This window comes from Macaca mulatta, chromosome X (genome assembly GCF_049350105.2).
Source record: "Macaca mulatta isolate MMU2019108-1 chromosome X, T2T-MMU8v2.0, whole genome shotgun sequence".
In the NCBI taxonomy this organism is placed as follows: domain Eukaryota; kingdom Metazoa; phylum Chordata; class Mammalia; order Primates; family Cercopithecidae; genus Macaca; species Macaca mulatta.
In genome coordinates this window covers 154,781,823-154,802,645 of record NC_133426.1, presented here as the reverse complement: position 1 = coordinate 154,802,645, position 20,823 = coordinate 154,781,823, and the positions used below count along the sequence as shown (strand labels likewise).

Below are 20,823 nucleotides of genomic sequence, written 5' to 3'. Positions count from 1 at the left end.
ATCCTCTCCAGCACCTGTTGTTTCCTGACTTTTTAATGATTGCCATTCTAACTGGTGTGAGATGGTATCTCATTGTAGTTTTGATTTGCATTTCTCTGATGGCCAGTGATGAGCATTTTTTCATGTGTCTACTATAAAGACACATGCACACATATGTTTATTGCGGCACTATTCACAATAGCAAAGACTTGGAATCAACCCAAATGTCCATCAGTGACAGACTGGATTAAGAAAATGTGGCACATATACACCATGGAATACTATGCAGCCATCAAAAAGGATGAGTTTGTGTCCTTTGTAGGGACATGGATGCAGCTGGAAAGCATCATTCTCAGCAAACTATCGCAAGAACAGAAAACCAAACACCGCATGTTCTCACTCATAGGTGGGAACTGAACAATGAGATCACTTGGACTCAGGAAGGGGAACATCACACACTGGGGCCTATCATGGGGAAGGGGGAGTGGGGAGGGATTGCATTGGGAGTTATACCTGATGTAAATGACGAATTGATGGGTGCTGACGAGTTGATGGGTGCAGCACACCAACATGGCACAAGTATACATATGTAACAAACCTGCACGTTATGCACATGTACCCTAGAACTTAAAGTATAATAATAATAATAATAATAAAAGAAACAAATAAAAGAGAATGGGAATTTAAAAAAAAAAAAAAAAAAAAAGAAGATGATACACCATGACCAAGTGGGATTTATGTAACAAATGCAAGGATGGTTCAATAAATTCACAGAAACATGGATGAAACAAAGTAAAAAAAAAAAGAGAGAAATAGTAGCTATTTGTGATCAAAGGCTTATTTTCTTTTTAAATATTGTTTTTGATAAATCAAAATTTTCAGGCAAATAAATCAATAGACTTTGCTTAAACTTTCACGTAAATTTAGTCTGTGCTTCGCCAGATATTCTGAGGCATAATCCGTATTTTCACAAAATTCCTGAATGATTTCTGTGTACATTAAAGTTTTGAAAGCACGGACCTCGTAAGTTGCCCTTCAACCTCATATTTCAAGTGCGGTCCAGGGACCAGCAGCATGGCCTTCACCTAGAAGCTTGTCAGAAAGGGAGCTTCTCAAGTCCCACACCAGACACACTGAAGCAGAGACTCTGGGGTGAGGTCCAGCAATCTGCATGCTTCTAGCAGTCCAGTGACTCTAATGCTCACCTATACCTGAGAACAACTGTATTAGGCATAATGCCTTACACACAGGGAAACATCTAATACATGTCCTCATAGTTTTGCTTGATTTAATACCTTGATAAACAGTTACAAGATTGGAAACAGTAGATTTTCTTGAATTCAGTCAAATACCTGTCAGTGTTTCTGAATAAGAGGTTTTGATACTACGTAGGAGTTGGTCTAATGACACTGAAGTCTGACCTTGAGGGGAGGGGAAGGATGGCCCATGTCTGAGTCTATTTCTTAACTTGCTTCATTACAAAGTACTTACACCCCCGCATGTCCTGTGCGGCACCACAAGGACAGAGCTATCAGGGTTTGGCTCACAGAAAATGCCTCATTTCCTACCATTAGATGGGAGAATTGTTTAATCTTGATGCGACTGATGGGGCCATTTCGGCTTCTCCCTAAGCCACTGCCTTTTACCTTCTGCAATCAGTGCTTCATTTCAGGAGGACCGAACAAAGGGCAGCATCATTATCCTGACCTCCCAAAATGAAGCAGCTCTATCTGAAGCCCTGAGTTAAGCAGCAGGGAGGAAAAGCAACACAAGGAGCCAGGGGATTGACAGTGAATGGATCTCAGTAAAAGGTCCTGGAAATAAACAAAAACATACACTGCAAACTATATGCCCTAGAGCATAACGGCAGATCCAAGAAGCTCCAATTATATAAGCATTAGCTAGAAAGAAAAAAAAAAAAACTTAAAAAATCAAAATTTAGAAACAAGTTTCTCCTTTCCTTCCCATTCCCACAGCTCCCATCACAGAGCAGGCTCTCATCAGCTTACACCTGGACCACATAAATCATCTTGGCAAAACTCATCTTTGAATTCAGGGTAACTTGGTGCCCAGCACATAGAAGGTGTTCAGAAAATGTTTGTACCCATTCATGTGTACCTCTCTCCTAAGCAACATCTTTCACCAACCCTTTCCTGACCTCCATGACAATCAGATCTGTTGTATCCATCTCTGTCTGTCTAAAACATCTCAATATCTAACCAGTCTGTAGCTTTTCCAAACCTCTTGTCTGCTCCTGGGGAGGGTCCCCAAAGGCAGCTGGGAAATATTTTTAAGCAGGAAAGACACACATTCCTTTGCTATTTAAATGGCATCAAACACAGAATTCCTGAAATTTAAGTCATCTCTGAATAGGCAACTTACCTTACCATGCATTAGCTGCCCAAACTTGCCTTTTCTGAGCAAAGTTTAGAATTTAATTAAAATTTTATTTAATTAAAATGCAAATATTCTAAGACTGTAATAATAAATTGTTTACACCAGACTGAGTAACAGCCCTCAATGGCTTTGGGGAAAAATAGTTTCATTTGCAAGCTATAGATTCAGATTTCACTGCTCACTGAGATGGGAAAAGATCTTCTAAAAAATCTATTGGCTTATTAACCTGTTTTAAACAAAAATGCAGATATCACAATGGTGTCTAGGAGTCACATACAGAGACCAAAATTCCAAAAGTTCACTATTGCTAATTAAATAATTAAGCCACTTCAATGTCTCCTCTATAGGTTTTGAAATAACCTTACCCAACTTATGATAGCAACGTAAAACTAAAAACCAAAGCTTGATAATAGTTAATGTTTTCTATGAAGATATTTATTATTCTCTTTATTAAAGTTTCAACACAGGTAGTTAACAGTTATCTCAATTTGGGATAAAATGATTACTAGATATCTGCATAGGTTTCTTCATAAACAAGTACTTAGAAAAGTTATAATGAGTTTCTGTCTCTATTAGCTTCATAGACAGTTTGGGCCACTATATCACAGTAACTTCAATTGGGCAGCTATCAATGGCTTGTCAGCGATGCTGAGGGGACTGTGCTGGGAACTGGGGCAAGGGACACTGAATCCAACCGGGCACCCCCAGCCCTTCAGGCTTCCCAGTCTTGCAGGACCAACAACCAGGCACAAGAAGATTTCCTGCTGATGATGGAAGGCAGATAGTGTTGAGTCTGGGGAAGATGAATAAAGTGATATGGTTTAGGATGTAAATGGAGGGTTGAATTCTTTTTTTTTTCTTTTTTTTTTTTGAGACAGAGTCTCGCTCTTGTCGCCAGGCTGGAGTGCAGTAGCACAATCTTTGGCTCACTGCAACCTCCACCTCCTGGGTTCAAGCGATTCTCTTGCCTCAGTCTCCCAAGTAGCTGGGACTACAAGGGCGCACCACCACACCTGGCTAATTTTTGTATTTTTAGTAGATACGGGGTTTCACCATGTTGGCCTGATGGTCTCAATCTCTTGACCTGGTGATCCACCTGCCTTGGTCTTCCAAAGTGCGAATTCTTGAAGGAAAAAACGTGGGAATGGGAATGAAGGGGCACTCTAGGCAGAAGGAACAGCCTGAAGCAGAAGCCTAGCAATTATTCAGCACCCTGGCTGCACATCGGCATTGCCTAGGGGAGCTTTTTATAACATGCCAATGCTGAGTCACACCATCATAAAATCTGATGCCACCAGCTACGATGAAGCCAGGGCAGAGAACCACAGTGACAGTTAGGGGGCTGCAGAGCAGGGTAGTGATTGGGGTAACTAAGGCTACAGCCATGGGGAAAGTGAGTAGGCCCACCAATCTTCTATACACTACACATTTGGGAAGTAAGAATTAACAAATGTTAATAAAAATAAATAAAGGAAAATAATTTTAAAATTTCTTGTTACAATGCCCGGCACAGGGCCTGAATGCCTCCTTGAGTAGAGACTTCAGAAATGGGTACATTTAGGAAACTCTGCCATTCTGGAAGTCTTTCTGTCCCTGGCAGGAGGTAAGGTGGCGGTACTGGTGGGAGGTATAGATGTGTGAGTAGGGTGGACAGATTTAGCAAATGAAAACACAGGATGCCCAGTTAAATTTGAATTTCAGATACATAGTGAATGATTAGCTAATATAAGTATGCCTCATGCAATATTTGGGCCATGCTAATGCTAAAAAAAAAAAAAAAAAAAAAAAAAAAAAAAAAAAAACTGTTTCGTAAGGAATGAAAGAATAAAGGTAGATCACATTATAGGGGGCTTCTTAATGCCAGCCTCAAGAGTTTGAATTTAATTCATAATAATCATATCATAACCACATTGATGGTGGCAGCAGCTATCATATTGAGTGACTATTATGGGTCAAGTCCTTGTGTAAATTACCTCACAATCAAGTACCCTATGACTTAGGTGCTATGATTATCTCCATTTTCCGAATGATGAAATTGAGGCCTGGAGAATTTAAGTAACTTTACCCAGGCCAGATGATGAGTAAGGGGAAGAGTTAGCATTCAAATCCATGTCTCTCTGACCACAAAGCCACACCTTTTATCATTTCCTTATAGGACAGCTCAGGGTGTCATTTGAGGAGCCATTGTATTCTACTGAGCAAGCAGGTAACAAGATTTGATATTTGATTTAGAAATGAAACAAAACTACATGGACAAATGTGGGATACTGGAGACAATTCAATAAAGTTTTGAGGATCAAAATTTCTGGTAGGAAGATAATTAATACAAAAAGAAATAAAGCTTAGTCAGACATCTTCTATTACTTGCAAAATAAGAACAGTGGTTTTTCTGTCATCATTAATACAATGTATCCCAGTAGTAATATCTAACCTTTACTAAGTGTCTTTTTTTGTGCCAGACATTACTTTGTTTAACCACTAAAACAACCTTATGAGGTGGAAACTCTTATTTTCATGATTTCACAGTTGTGGAAATTAGGGCCTACAAAACTATGTGACGTGTCCATGGTTGCACAGGTCAACATGGATAGTTCTGAATTCAAATGCAGACTATGCAGTGCCACAGTTTGAGCCAAAATCAACATGTGATGCCAGCTTTTAAATGCATTGCTCTATTAAATAAGTCCGAATTCTTGTCATTTATACATCCTTTTCATATTCCAAAGAACTTTCATATATGCATATCATTTTATCTTCATGATAGTCACAGATGAGAACACTCAGTCACAGAGTTTGACAACTTGCCTACAGCCATGAAGCTGGTCCTAGGCAGGGGTCTTCAGACTTGTGGCTAAGTACTCGGCCACTGTTGCACCCAGTCATCCTATCTGAGAAAAGCAGCAAGGCTTTCACTCACATCCCTACATACAGCTTCCATTCTTTTGCTGTAGGTAGAATTCTATTTGAATCATTTGGTTCTAAGTGACCTAGTGAGTTAGAGTGAATTAGATTTTCCAAGCACAGACCTTGCCTTAAAATTTCATTTTTCCTCAATAGATTTGCCAGGGAAATAAGATGTCCGGCAAAAGTGGCAATGGGAATTACAATGAAGCATGGTTTTTAAAAGAAAACCAGAGGACTTAGTGAACTGTATTTGAAATACAGTCCATTAAGAGATTTAACATTTATTATTAAGATATTAAGTAATAAATATTGAATTTAATGATTCACTCTTCAAAATTTTCAGAATGCTGATATATTTTAAGTCAAAGCAAATGAAAATTGGGTTGGAAACTATGAAAGACAAATTTATGAAGCCAGTAAAACCAATTTCTAGATTTGCCTTATTAAAGTTCTTATTAGAATAATGGCATAAATATGACCCTAGCAGAAATTTCATAACATATTCTCTTTATTTTGGTTCAATTTTCAGGAAGATCACTTGTCATGAATCTAGAGTCTCCAAATCCACCGCCGATTAGAGAAACTAACAAAAAATAAATTATCAGGCCAAGCACAGTGGCTCATGCCTGTAATCCCAGCAGTTTGGGAGGCCGAGGCGGTTGGATAACGAGGTCAGGAGATCGAGACCATCCTGGCTAACATGGTGAAACTCCGGCTCTACTAAAAATATAAAAAATTAGCCGGGTGTGGTGGCAGGCACATGTAGTCCCAGCTACTCAGGAGGCTGAGGCAGGAGAATGTTGTGAACCCAGGAGGTGGAGCTTGCAGTGAACCGAGATCGCACCACTGCACTCCTGCCTGGGCCACAGAGCAAGACTCCATCTCAAAAAAAAAAAAAAAAAAAAAAAATTATGAAAGGCTGACACAATCTACTAATCACCTGGATGCCATGTTTCAACCTTAAAGCCATTACTGTGTTTGTGAATCATAATTTATGCACTATCTAACACAACACTTTCTGGTGAAAGGTAAGATTTGTTTTCCTTTCATAATTATGGCATCAGTGTGCTTAACCTTTACATTTGCAAAAGCCACTCTGAATCCCAGGAACAGAAGATAATTGGCCTTGAGTTCTGTTTGGTGGTGATAGAGCATGACTGCAGATTCCTGGTTTCCATAGAAATAGGTTGAGATGATCTCTTCCAGAATTAGCCTTCTATGAAACATCACTAAAAATTGGCTAAGCTGCTCCCAAGATGCCAACACTTCATAACTTTGCTAATTAATGTTTGATAAAGTATGAAGATGCTGTTTGACCGACTGTTAAATACACACACACACACACACACACACACACACACACATATCCAGGCTCAGTATTTGGTTACAATATTTGCTTATGTCTAAGTAATTTGGATAGAACCATTGTGCACCATGGCAAAAGTATACACAATTAGTTTGAACAAATCAGGGCTGAATTTCTCATCCGTATACCATGGAGGCAGCTAAAATTATAATTACTTCCCAATATCCTGCTTAAAACACTGAATGTGATGCCTTGACTTCTTGCTAAATTCCACTTCTTTCAATTGTTCTTTAACTACATATCTCCAAGTGATTTACTTTATCTTATTTGTCTGTTTTCATCTTTCTAAAATTTCTTAAAGAATGCCTATTTTCATGGACAGAAACTCCGGTTTCTGAATGAACTGTCATAAAGTCATTCCTTGACCATTCTTCCTGTGTTTGTGTTTTGGTTGTGGTGCATGTGGTTAAATAAATCTTACTGAAATGCACAATAGTGTCATCTACAACCAATTACCATCAGCAATTGCTTTGTAAACACTCAACAATAAAACAATTTGTTTTAGTGAATGGAGTCTGTGTCAATCCAACATTAAGTTAAAAAATGGCATGGAATCCACCTCAACTACAGTAATACTTAATTGCTACCCAATTTGCATAATTTATACAAATTAATGTAGACTCAATAATTAGCATTTTCATATGGTTTATTGGAATCTAAAAGGCATAACAGTATGGTCTGTTAGCAATCTGAACATGTTTAAACAATATGTTTTGTGAGTCACTGGCATCTTAAGTTAGCTTTGCACAAAATGGGAATCAAAAAAACATACAAATGTCAATTTGTATGTTCTGTCTTTGCTGTGTTACTAAATCTAGATTTCAGTGATGTACTTTTGGTGATGATGATGAACTGATTAAAACCCACCATTAAAGAATGTTAACAACACTTGAACAAATAAGACAGGAAGGAGCTAGTTCAATGTTTTGCCTTTTTTTGGGGAAAAAAAAGATAATTAATGATCTCCTATCAATACTTATTCTTCTCACATGTATACACAAACCTTCTAAAATAAACAAATACGTAAAAATAAAAGCTGAGGAAATCCAGCTGACTTGTGTAGCTGTTAAAACAGTCAAATATCTGATTCCTGGTAACAAAAATACAAATACTTCCAACTTCACATATAGACAGATACTGTATATATTTACAAACATAAATTCAATATTTGGAAAAACGTGAACCCTTTAACCATCTTCCACATTTGTATACTGCTTAATAGTATACAAATGTTTTCACCTACACTATGCCCTAGGGCCTCACAACAACCCCATTACACAGATGAAGACACTGAGGCTCAGAGAGGTCCCATACTCCTCCTTCTACTTCATGCATTACCTATAATAAATAGCCATGCACAAATGAATACATATTTGCATTCTTCTTGCCTCAGTAGAACTCAGGGCAACTTTCCTGAAGATGAAATCACATGTTCCATAATGCTGAATGTTTTCCTACTGTATCTTCTATGAAATTATGATAAACAAGCCACATTTTTCCAACCTGCCCTTTACCTTGAACCTAAAATAAATATTCAGAATTTTGGAACATGAGATTTTCATTTTATTTGGATGAGTACTAAATTTCATTGCCTTCTTTTGTGAAGTTGAATATTCAGTCCTCCTGGCAAATACAGTGCTTTGTGAAGACTATGTCAGATAGGGGATGGGGAAGAATTGTGTTTGCCTCTGCCTCATCACCGCAAGATGCATTTGAATGTTATGTTCATACTTTTACTATATATTTTTGCTTTAATCTTTCTGATATATTTTTAATAAAAAAAAGTCTATTTTAATAAACAGAAGTTATATGTTTCTTAATGAACAATTCACTGGCCATTTTTCCTGTCTGTATGCCTTAAAAAGAGAAATAGCCAGAGCAAAGTTAATGTCTGTTTTCCATTTTTTCCTCATCATTGGTCCCACAGCACTCAGCTGGGCACCTGCCAGAGCCACCTAAACATGTGCTAAATATAAATGATTAAACAGACAAAAACAGGATGGTCTTAAGCTTTCAATTCTCTCTCAAGAATAGTCAGGCTACCATACCTATAGGATATACTTGTTGTAGTCCAACTTATTCTATATAGTTTCCAGTATTCTCATTTCCCAAGTATAACACTATTTTTTTCCCTAAATTCCAAGCTTCCCAATCTTAAAAAATTCGAGAATGAAACATATTATGTGTTAGTCGTCAGCACCTGCTGGTGATGTGGGGAACTGCAGCTTAACTATATAAGACATTGCAAACAGTAAAAAAAAAAAAAAAAAAAGGAGCAAATTTACAAGAATTGCCACCAGACTTAGGAAATCTCAATGCATAGAATTAATTCATATGAAAAGAGGAAGGCATGGGATGGGAATGAAAGACTGGAGTTACGAACAGTCTGCAAAAATCACTCCAAGGCAACACTTGCCAAGTCACCTAACTTGGAAAACGTTTTAATTCGACCAAATGGAAGATTCCTGGACATTTTCATGATGTAATAACAATTTTAAATAGTAGTGATACTGATGTTTTTTAGCACTTATGTGCCAGGCATAATATTATATAATATTAACAATAGCTACCATATACTGAGTATCTGCTCTTCAATGGAAAAGGCTGGCAAATCTGCCCACAGATGACATGAAAATGACAATAATGATAACAGTAGCTAACATTTCTTGGGTGCTCAATATGAGTCTGACACCATCCTGGATAATTGACACACATGAAGTCATCTAATGCTCCTGACTTCCCCACAAAGTAGGCACAGGTATTACCACATGCCAGGCACTCTTCTCAGCCCCTTCACATATTAACCTATCTGATAAACACAACCACTCCTTTTTACAGATAAGGAAACCAGGGCACCAAGAGGGGAAGGGACTTGCCCAAAGTCGCAGGATTACATGGTTAAGATACCATGCAAATGGGCAACAGTGTGCCTCCAGAAACTGTTGACTACCCACTTGCTGCTTCCTTATCATTTTAGCCATTCCAAGAGAGCCACCTATGTCACTTCATTCCCAACAACAGAGGAAAAACATTTCCAATTTTGTTTTAATAATCGTTACAACCATCTGGTGATACTTAGTAAAATATGGGTGGGTTTTCAAGAAGCCTCATTCTTTGGTTTGGAAAGCTGGTCATGAGGGTGCTAGAAACCTCAAAGCAAGTTTCCATGTGGTGGGAGTACTCCTACCCTCAGAATAATTTATTTACTCCTTGAACCTCATCAGAGAATCTGTGCACATCAAAAGGTTTTTGCTAAAATATCATCTTGCATCAGAGACAATTGGACAAACATGCATCCATTTTATCACTTTCTCAAGCTTAGTTTTGATATGTTAACAACCATCAGTTAAACAAACAAATGATTAGGTTGACAACAGAAATGTCAACACAAGCACAATCTACTCATTTGCTGATTAGCCAGTTGCTGTAGCTGTGTTTACCTACACTTTGTTTTTGTACATAAAGGCCCCATTTCATAGGAACAAAAAAGGTGCCTGATAGATGCTCTCAGTGTTCCTTTAATGATAACACACTGGCTCATGTCATCATGGGTGAAAAAAAGCTTCAGTGGAATGGGAAGGGTCATGGGGACATGCACGGGAGTCCATTCCCTCAACCTACCAAAGCCAGCACTGGGCTACCACAGATTTTCTCACTAATTAAGGAGGCAGACAAAATGTCCTGGACATCCCACTGGTGTGCACCTCCATTTAGCACCCTTGGAGTAGAAAATAGATGGACTTATTTTTACTGATTTGTTTATAAATCTTTATGATTAATGATATTTCAGATCTGGAATCTGTGACAAAACTTGTATCAATATAATTTAAAGTTATGATTATCAACTTTATGAGCACAGTGGGAAAACGGAAGATGTTTCTAAAGGAAAGTCTTTACAATAACTTATCAGCATTAAATCAAATTTTTTACTTTAATGATCTGAAAGATATTTGTGTGAATGTGCTCAGATAACTACAGAAAAGCCCTTTATTAAAAAAAATAGGGACCACTTATACTCAACATGCTGAAGTTGAAGCAAATTCCATAACCAGATGTGTAATTTTCTGAATGAAAATAACACTCATATGGCTTTTTGAATACATTGGTTTGAGTTGAGAATGGATTGTTTCTTTTAGAAATATTTATTGTTTTAAAGCATTATAGTGCTTAGGAAAAAAATTAATGAACTGAAATGAATCCAAAATATGAACTGGAGTGAATCCAAAATGTAAATGGGAAGGCACTTCCCTCCCTAGTTCCAGAAGCTTTCCTGAGCCAGTTGATAGCCATAACATCATGCCAAGCCCCAATTTCCACTCTGCCTTTCAAGAGACCATGTGACCAGGAGTTTGTCAAAGGTCTAAGGCTGAACACCAGGAACATCATGAGAATTTCTATAACATATATGTGCACTTCACACCCAAAGACATATCAACACAGAAAAAATTTCCTTTAACAAGAGTAGGAAGTGATGACTGATTTAACAAAAGAATTGATCTCAGTTTCCCTTTAAATGAGAAGCTCACCTTGATAAGTTAAAATAGTATATAATTGACTAGTGTGCTAAAGTTTTCCCAAAGTAGAAAAATATCTAAAAGGTGAGGTACAACTGTAAGGGCAAATCAAATACCAAGTTAACAAATTAACAAATCCCTCAAATTTTTATTGGCTCTCTTTTTCTTTCTAGGTAAATTTAAAAAGTAAAGTGAATTGCAGTAGTCTTTGCTCTTCTCCTAGCACAGATTGTTACTTGCCTTAGGCTACTTTGAGCATATCAAAAAAGTTGAAATCTGCAATTACAGGACAGTACCTATGGTTAGCAGCAGCATCACTTTCTTGGGTCAGGTAAAGGCAAATGGTCATTGGAGAGCTGGTAAAAAGAGTCAAGAGAAAGGATAATGTGTATACTGTCCTTCAAATGGTTTTCTGATGTCAGGAGAAGAAAGAAATCAACAGGAGAAATGGGATACAGAGGTACAGAGGTAGGTTCATCTGAGCCAGTACTAGAGTTAGGGCAAGCAAACAAGATGGCTTCAGGTGACTTAGAAGGGACCCAATTACTGGTCCAGGAAATTACAAACGTCAATGCATAGAATGAGGATGAGGTGGTGGGGGAACACTTCTCATTTGTTTTTTTGAAACATTTTTATTTTGAAAAAAATTCAGATTTCCAGAAAAGCTGCAAGAATATTAAAACAGCCTATATATCTTTCATATAGTCTTAATTGGCAGTCATGATAGCCCCCTACCTGTAAAACCAACATTGTGTATTGCCTAAAAAAAGAACATTCCCCTACATAATTACAATATGATTATCAAAATCAGGAAATTGATGTTGATATTCTACTGTTATCTAATCTATAAACTTTATTTAGATTTCACCAACAGTCTCAATAATATACTTTATAGAAAAAAAAAGAAAGGGTCCAAGATCCAATCTAGATTCACGCCTTGAATTTAGTTTTCATGTTTCTTTAGCCTCCTTTACCCTGGAGCAGTTCTCCAGTTCTATTTTTCACTATCTTGACTTTTTTTTTTTTTTAAGAAAAAGGGCACTTATTTTGCAGAATGTTCCTCAATGTGGGTTTATTGTTTGATGTTTCCTCATAGTTAAATCCAGATTATGTACTATTGGCAGAAATACCACAAAAGTGATCTTGTGTTCCCTTCAGTGCATTTCATTAGGAGGCAAAGGAGGTCTCCATGTCTCATTCCTGATGATGCTCACTTTGGTCACTTGCTTAAGGTGGTGTCTGCCAGGTTTCTCCACTGCCAATTTGCTACTTCTTCCCCTTGCAATTAATAAATATTTTGTAGGGAAATATTAGAAATTATGTAAATATATCATTACTCCTGAAACTTTCACCCACTGCTTTTACAATCCATTGATGACTCTTACCTGAATTGATTTTTCACAGTGGTAGGGGTTAGCACATTTGGATTGAGCAAATAACTAAGTGTATTGTGGATCACGTGAGCCAAATTTCTTAATTTTAGAGAAGGGAGTTTCCGGTAAGAAAAGGGGAAAGACTGGAATGTGGTGTTTTATTGGAATTGGTGAGATCATTATAACCTCATGATATTTTCATATTCTGTATATACAGATGAACAGACATAGAAATAGAGATAGATGTGTGTTCATGTAGGTGTATGTGCACATACATGTATATATTTCCTAGCTCTATTTCCTGAGATAGCCTAGAAATAATGGCATTCTGGTAGTAAAGGTATACCTATCCCCTTTTCTATAAGTACCATTTTGTTCTATATCTTATTCTATAAGTACCATTTTCCAATAAAGGAAATTAGGCTCCTAAGAGAAATGATTCTGGGGCTGAAGCAGAAAAAGTACCAGAAGAACCTGAAGTATTTTTTTCCAGAAATTAAGGAAGAGATTAAAAATCAAAAGGACATAGGAGCCAGCTAGAAACAGCTCCCACTGGTCAAGTCTGGGAAAATCTGTGCATCAAAAAAATAACAAGGTTGTATTGTACTATAGTTTTGCAAGATATTACCACTGTGGAAAACTGGATAAAAGTACACAGGACTTCTGTATATTCTTTCCTGCAACTATGTATGAATCTAAAATTATCTCAAATTTTAGCAATAAATAAATAAATGATAGTAATGGATTATAACTCATTAAATACATAAGAATCCACCGATTAAATGAATTAACAAAGGTAAAGTTATTTCTTATAGTGGAGTGCCAAGTTTTTTGTGCCACATTTCCTATTGCATTTCTGCCAACTGATCTTCTTGCTCACCGAAGATCACTTTATTGAGTCAAAACTATTACACTATGATTGCTCTCAGAAACAGGTGTTTTCAGCAAACCTAAAGATATGTCTCTCTGAGCTGTGACTGGTGTGCCTTGGCTACTCAGACTAGTGGAAGTCCTGAAGTTGGTAAAGCCTGGTACCCTGTGGAGGTCCTGAGCACACAGAGCAGTCAGAACTTCCAGATTTCTTGTATGTTATCTCAGTCTACTGACACTGGGTCCCTACTATGGGATACATTATATATACATGAAATCAAATGTTGTTTTCCATTTCCAAAATAGATGATGTTTAAAATGTTCTTCCTGTCTTTTTCTGTGAACTTCACAATTGTTTTTTCTAACATTTCAAATCCTTACAATTAATGGCTCAACTGTCATTCCTTTTAATGATACTATAAAATTACTTAAGTGTTAAATTACTATATTCAATATTCATCTATTTATAGCTTTATCTATAGATAGTGTTGAAATCTATAGCCCAAACTCTAATGTGTATTTATGAAGTCTTCTATTCTGGTTATTTAAATATAAACTATGTATAAGTAATATAGATAAGCTAAATGATAACATCTGACCAATGGGACCATTATCTATTGAGAATCAGCTCATTAACTGGGCTGAGATTATCATCTACATATTTCTATAGTGGTAATTTAGTGATAAGCATTACAATTTTGTTAGTTCTTATAAGCTTTAACATCAGTCAGACCTTTTTGATTAAAGTCAATATTTTCTATATAATATTGACATTGGCTGGATTTTAGACTTTAAATGTGATGTCAAAGCTCTCTTAATATATTATGCTTGGTTATAGAAAAGAAGAAAAGGAAAGTTATTACTTCAGCAAACCGGTAGCTCTAACACCTGTCTCTCTCTCCTGCACATGCACACACACACACATACACATAAGTTAAATTTTGAATGTACTTACTTTTATACAATTAGCAGGGTCAATATAGCAGGAAAATATTACTAGAATTATTTTTTCCTAATAGAATTCTGACATCTCTGTTTTTCATTTTTAACAAGCTACAATTACAACCGCAGTTGAAGCTTTTTGTACAGTTAATTTGCATTCCAAAACTATTAGAAAATTCAACTGACCTAATTTCTCAAAACTTGTTCCTTAAGAACACTTAGAAGGGAGAGGTGCCCACAACAGTTGTCAACAAAGAAGACTGAGTACTTTATAAGTCATGACTCCAAATGGTGATGTGGCAGTTACAGTCCTTAGTAAAGGAAGGCAAGCTCAGTGTCCCCGGACACACATGCCGCCTACAGCCTGTTCTCTGGAAAATGAGGCATTGGTAACTCAGATATAAAACGTACGGAAAAGTGCTCTGTACACCTGGCTTCTAAAACACACATAATGCCATCCATTCAAATGTTGTCTCTACATTCTCTTTACGATGGGAATATTCTGAGAAATTCTACATGACTGAATGTTAATGGATCCAGAGATTCTTGTTAGTTCCTCTGTTTCTGACTTTACGAAAATGTTTTAAATTGGGGAAGGGGGTTGTGAGAGGAAGAGAACTCAGCTCTACAGCCAAATTAATGAGTGAGACTGGACTAAATATTTCCTTTGGGAATTCCATATGGTATATTTGAAAAGGCAAATTTTAATGCTAAGTTCCTGTGGAAGTACTTTTCTGAAAGGCAATGAAGAAATGAGAAGTAAACTGAACCATTAGCCTACAAAAATAGAATTTTTCTGGAAAGTATTAAGTCATACAGATCCTTCTGGAACATTATTTAGAATGGGCAAATTAAAAATGGGAAAGCAATAAATAAATCACCTCCTTTTCTCTATAGGGGCATATATTTACTTTTACTCTCTTCATGCACATTAAAAGACTAGGTTACAGTCTAAAGGGGGATAAAATTTTCAAACCACACACACACACACACACACACAGAGAGAGAGAGAGAGAGAGAGAGAGAGAGAGAGAGAGAAAGGCTTCAACCAAAGCTGTACATCAGTACTGAAGTGCTAACAGTAAGTTTAAGTGGCAAGATGCAGTTTCTTCTGTGGTGTCCCAGGCTTTGAATGAGAATCATACTGCCTGACATCTAAGAGCCACTTTGAAAATACTAGGGTGGAGTGGGTGCCTTTACAAGTCAAAACACAGAATTCTCTCTTTGACCATTCTCCTCATCCCTGCCTACATGATTACCCTAAGGAGTATGTCATTCCTTTCTCAATCTGGAGGAACTGGATCCAAGGATTTTCTGGAGCAGCGACAGTGTTGAAATATCTGCTATGAACTACATGAAAGAGAAAAGAAAAGCAGTTATAATTTCCTTTTACACTTGCACAATTTTAAAACTGTCAAGAACTAAAGACTAATATTTGGAAATTATTTTATGAACAGGCATTCTAAATTTTTTTGCATGAAATCAAACAAAGCAGGCTTTGTCTTTCATCCTAATTTCCAAACACTTCTTATAAATGGTTGCTAACATCTCTATCTGTGCTGCAAGAGAGCTATTTTCATTTGAACAACACGGTATATAATTGAAGTCAGAGTTGTAAATTACTCGGCCATCTGTCCTTAAGCTGTCACAAATCGTACATGGAAGAGCATATGTATAATGAAAATAGATTAACAAACTTTTTAGAGTTTATATGCTTCTGAGTTAATTAATCCTCTGTCCCATACATTTCCAAGATTTTTCAACAATATGTTTGATGAATCTGTTTAATTACATGAATGGGGTATATGTGCATGTATATGCTTTATAATGTCATTATTACAAATTCAAAGGAAATCATGCAATTGATTTAACATTTTCACTTCAAAATGAAAATAAATAAATTTAATCATATACAGGACCTGGATCTATTGGCCTCATTCTGCTCATTTTGTTATTAATGTTGAAAATTGATATTAACATTAGCAGCTACCATAAATATCTCACTTTCCTCTTAATGAAGATGATATATATGCATATATATCACCCCTACATTTCACAAAGATGCTACAGAGAGCAAGTGTTTTAGTCACTGAAGTTGAATTCCAGTTTCAAGGATGTATTCTCAATACTATCACAATACAAAATTTGACCTCAGGAAATTTGCATGATTTCCTTGCCTCGGTTTCTCCTTTTATTAGTGTTTGCATGCCCACGTGTGTGATCACGTAGAGCAGATCTTTATACTAAGTTATTGGAATAGTTTATCAATGAATATGCCAGAAGGTTTTAGTTGCAAGAAATGAATGTATAAATATGACAATATCAACAAGATAAGAATATATTAATAAAGTAGTTTTTTTCAAAACTGGAACAGGGTTTTGGGGTACCACTCTTGCCTAGCCAAAGTCAATCTAAATACACATCAATCATAAGTAATTGTTGTGCAACTGTACAATTGTATAAGCAACTGTACCAGCAATTGTATATTAAAAGTCTTTGCAAAGACCTGATGTGCATTTAAAACTTAACTCCCACTCAGTGCAGACCTAGAACAGTAAAATAGTGAATAGAAAACGTAAAAGGTTCCCACGGCATGTTCCCCAAGCAGGAAGGGACTGAAGTTTTCCCTCAAAGCCTTTTCCCTATTGCTTTGTAGACACAATGTATGCCTCTTTCCATAAACAAACAATTGCACGCCCAGAAAGTCCACTCTCACCTCTTAATACAAAATGTTCCCGAAAATACACATATAATGTGAAACTGTCCCTATCACCAGGTGGACTGGAGGCAAGAGCTGATCATTCTGCCCCATGCAAATGCATGCACAAGCCCCCTCTGGGACAGCCCACATAGTTAAATATAGTGAACTGTGCACCTGCAATCCTTGGAGAAGAAGTGAAGACTTTAGGTCCAGTAGGTGCAACCCATGTTTCCTCTTGTCGTCAGGACAGATGGCAAGCAAGTAACAGTCATGATTTGACTATTTTGCATCAGAACTTTTTCAGGGCACACTTAGAAAAAGAACAACAGGGGAGATTGTGAGAGTATTCTTGTTTAGCCATCAGCACAAAGAGGAAAGGTTTTGGCTCACTGGCAATGTGGTGACAAATGCTTGAACTGTGGCAGAAGTTTCATTTGAAGTTCTCTGCCCCTGTTGAGTGCCCTAATCTGGCAATGGTATGAGCTCCACAGAAAGTTGATGCAACTGAGAAGAAAGGAGCAGTGCTTTTGGATGGCACAAGGGCTGTTTCATGGATGCAATGCCTTTTCAACCTCAGTGCAAGAGAGTCTCAGATGTAACACATTTGACTTATGTCTTCCTTTTTACACATTATCCACACACTTGCATGCTACAAAAATAAGAGTTTATGATCAGATCTGATCTTATCTGAAATATTCATACGTAATTCCATGTAGTCTGAACTGAGAAGTTAGGTGGTCATTTTGTCCCTGACTTTCACATCAGTTCAAATCTGATGATTGGCATTTTATTGACATATAGAAAACCTTGGAGATATGGATATGTAAACTATGCAATGTAATTTGTTTCTAATACCTTCTTAAGGTTTATGAGATAGAGGGGAAGTATATCTTGATAACCAAAACTACCTCCCACGAAATATGATTCAGTGTTAGTTACCACCAAAGGTAGACATATTATTTTTTAGGGTAAGTTTTTTGCAAGATCAAGGCAAAAGCGTCTGGTTTGTTGTTGTTGTTGTTGTTTTTGTTGTTGTTTCAGGTAGCTGTGGAACCTGAATGTGGTACATTCAGTTTGTAAATTATACCTGAATGTACCATGAATTTGAATAATTACTAGAGGCTTTCTTGGGTTTGTAATTGGCCAGTCCTCTGTGTTGTCACAGGGTGCAAGAATGGTGACAGTGACATTATCAGAGGCTCCATGCAAATGGTACCTGGTGACCCACTGACGCACTGATATGACTGCAACCCTGAAGGCCTGCTTCCATCAAGCCAAACCCCTGTGAGAAGGAAGCAGACTTAAGATAGCTTCTATCCAAGTTCATTTTCAGTGCATAGTAGGCCATGCACTGATGGCTTTCCTGGCCTTGGCAATGTCTGCCGTCTTTATGCTCCACTAAACTGTTTGACTTCCACACAAAGACTTCTTCTCAGAGGCCCTGTCTGGGTCATTATAGAATAAGGCTATTAGAGTGCTTTGTAATTATAAGCATAAACAAATTACTTTACAAAAAAGGCTAGAGCCACAAGCCACAATGAAAGAGATTGATCAAAACTGTTTCTGATTACTGTATATCAGATTCCTTAATTTTAAAAAAAAATGAACTGTAGATATGCGATTAAAATTATAAACACAGCTCTAATGTCTGAAGTAAAAGGCACTGTGAGATATGAAAGTTATTCCCACTTAAGACATTTTATTTCACATAACAAATAAGGATCAAGGCCTTTCTTCTACAAAGAGTTCAATGAAAGTTCTGGTTACAGGAGTCAATTCTCTGTTCGGTTTAAATCTATTTGGAAATTCTTTCTATTGCATCCAAAAGAAAGAACGGCTGGGCTAGTGTTAAGAAGAACCAGAAGAGTATTGCGACCTGCTGAGCCCAGTTACACCAGCACAAAAACGTGGGAGCCCGGTGCCTGCCACCTGGAGCCCCCAAAACACTCTGCCTAAGCTACAAAGAATTGAACTCAACCCTGTTGGGCATTTCAATTTGTTTACCCTCAGCTAAATATGACTTTCTTATGGAAAGTGGCAGTGAGAGTGATGATGAAGGTTTGCAAAAGTTTATTTTCAAAAATTCACAAAAGCTTCTGGAACATCAAATGCTCTCACAAAACATTTTGATGAGTGTAAATGAATCAGAAACATATGTATTTCATTTCCCTCCAAATACACAGGGGTCTCAAAGTTAAAGAGGGAAAAAGTACTTGAGGCAATGTGCATTTGGGGTTTCACTGAATCCAAAAGCATTTGAAAATAGTTCTAGACAAGCAGCAGGCCCCGAATACAGCTGGGTGTGTCCATCTTGGATATTAAGGGATTTTGTACGTTTTTGAATTGTTAGATAAAGTCCCTCTTCGAAACATCTCAGATGTAAACTAGATTTATATACTTTTATTTTACTTTTAAATGCACAAATGTTCAGGGCAGCTAGCATTAATTATTTTATTCTAAAAAATGTTTAAAACAAAATGTCATAATATGTTTAGACAAAACAGCCTTCAACCAGACCAAAAGGCTAATGGAGTAAGAAAGGTTATTTGTATATATGGAGTGGGGAGAGGTGGGATGGGGTATTAGAACCATATATCTTAAGAGTTTAAGTTTCACAAAAGCCTAGACTCTACAACTAGCTTACATATGTGTTTTTATATGTGTGTATATATGTGTGTATATACAGTGTGTATGTAAGTACATATGTATGCATATATACATACTGTATATATGCACAGATAAACATTCTTATTAATTTATTTCCTCGGGTCTCTGAATGGCACATTCAAATGTCATTAAATGATGACACATGCATAGTATGTTCCCTTAATGCATAAGCACAAGAATACTTTAGATTCTTCCCTGAATTTGTAAACACTCTTTTTGGTTTTCTTTTTTCATTTGTAGTTTCTTCCGCTTCGTATTATTTTCATGTCTACATGAGTGGGAGATATCTAGTACAAACCAAACACTAGAAATTGCTGCAAGTGATTTCACTAAGAATGTGTTCAAAGACTGTAATATTTATTCCATTATGCTATGAACAAAGAAGAATAAGATGCTTAGGTTTTATTTTAAAAACACACAGAAAGTGAGTAGATAAGAGAGAGAAAACCATACATTCTTCATTGTGAGAATGCTAACATCTCACTTCTGACCTGAAGAATACTTAACTGACTTCTGTAACAAGCATGCCAACAACCAAATGGAGAAGGGTCCCTGCACTAAGTCAGAAATGCAAAAAATGGGGAGTATTGGGAGAGCAGCAACTAGCTTCACTGCCTCTATTTATATAAGGTGCCATTAAAATGCCAATAGGAAGCAACAGTAATTAATAGGCTCAAATTGTTGAGCTCACAAATGAGCCAAAAAGAAAAATAAAGCAATATATAGGTCAGTGATTCCCAATCCTTTTAATTTTTTGAGAAAAAAAATTTAATTTTGAAGTATGATGTTGTTTTCATGGTTTGTTGTATTTTATGTTGTAATAATCTTCCTCCTATTCTCCCCCTTACCCCAATGAACAGTCAAAATATTGTAAGTTATATATTTCTAAAATTTAAAGTGAATTTAATGTGATTTGATTCGAGCAAAATTTTCCAACAATTTCAAGCTTAGGATTCACAGCCTATGACCTACACTGCAGCTTTTCTCCTAAAGGATTTTAAAGCATCATAAAAACTCAGCAGCTGAAACAACCTCAAAGGTAATCTAGTTTAACCTTCATCTAATGCTGGAATTCCTTCTGCAACATTCCTAATAAGGGTCATCCAGTCT

The 20,823-nt window shown here is 36.7% G+C and overlaps 1 protein-coding gene across 2 annotated transcripts in view; it reads right to left on the bottom strand.

Annotated features, from left to right (window-relative positions):
- The window catches only part of AFF2 (ALF transcription elongation factor 2), a 498,887-nt gene that overhangs the window by 460,385 nt on the left and 17,679 nt on the right, over positions 1 to 20,823 (bottom strand). The gene's annotated exons all lie outside the window — the stretch shown is intronic.